This window comes from Phallusia mammillata, chromosome 3 (genome assembly GCF_965637545.1).
Source record: "Phallusia mammillata chromosome 3, kaPhaMamm4.hap1.1, whole genome shotgun sequence".
Classification (NCBI taxonomy): domain Eukaryota; kingdom Metazoa; phylum Chordata; class Ascidiacea; order Phlebobranchia; family Ascidiidae; genus Phallusia; species Phallusia mammillata.
In genome coordinates this window covers 12,643,312-12,644,408 of record NC_137254.1, presented here as the reverse complement: position 1 = coordinate 12,644,408, position 1,097 = coordinate 12,643,312, and positions in this window count along the sequence as shown.

Genomic DNA, 1,097 nt, shown 5'->3' with positions numbered 1-1,097 from the left:
GACGGAAATATGTGTCAAAAGGGAATAAATACTATGTTTACTGTTAGATCTTTCTGGAACCCGAAAAATGGCTGAAATAACTTATGACTACCATAGAAACGGAAATATAAACATTAGTCTCTGCAGAAATGAGGGCAAACACCTCCCCTTCGTGGTGTGAAACGTTATTGCGAAATAACATGCTACCGTTCAGAGTTGCAAGTCGGGCCGGGCTTTTCGGGCCGGGTTCGGGCTTAGGTATTTGTCAGAAAACGGGCTCAAAACGGGCCTGACTTTACGTTCCGTTTCCGTCATTTTTTAGTAACAATTCTCTCGCTTTGATCGAATGCCCACCCTGGTCTAAAACGTATTGTTTACCCCATTGTCTACTATTGTTCATTGTGTTTGTTGTCTTTTCTCTTTTTTTCTTTCTCATACTTTGTTGCAAGGCTTTCGTGGATAGACCTGTCAATCAAAATTTCGGGCCTAAACGGGCTTCTCAAAAACGTTTCGGGTTCGGGTCGGGCTTCGGGCTTATACTTTCGGGTTCGGGCTCAGATTTCGGGCCCGCTTGCAACTCTGCTACCGTTATCATAAACAAAATGAGAAAAAAAAAAAAAGGGATTCGAACCCACGACAGGAGTCTTTCCGGGACTCGCGCTCTACCAACTGATTATATCTATTAACCGTGACAGAATCGTCAACGACGAGTCGTTTCTTGTGACCTCGTGAAACGACTCACATCGGAGAACGGGCAGGTTCAATTATATACGATTTCAGAAGCCGTTTTACTTCAGCATTGATAAAGCGCAAGTCTTCTTTGCTATATCGGCGAGACCGAGCGGCAATAGGGGTGCAACCAGGCAAAAGAAATTCGAAAAGTCGAGGAGGCTTGAGTGTTGCGGCGGGTAAGTCAATCAAAGAAACGCCCAGAGACGCGATGCGAAGCGGGGGTTCAGTGCCTCCCATACAACAAGTCACTTCTTGATGTCTCTCGAGAAAATCTCGCCCAAGAATGACATCGGCTCAAAGGTACTTTGAAACAGTGGTCGGCACCCGCCGGTCCGCGGCCCGGTACCGTTTCGCGACGAGTTCGTTACCGGTGTAACGGTTGCAAC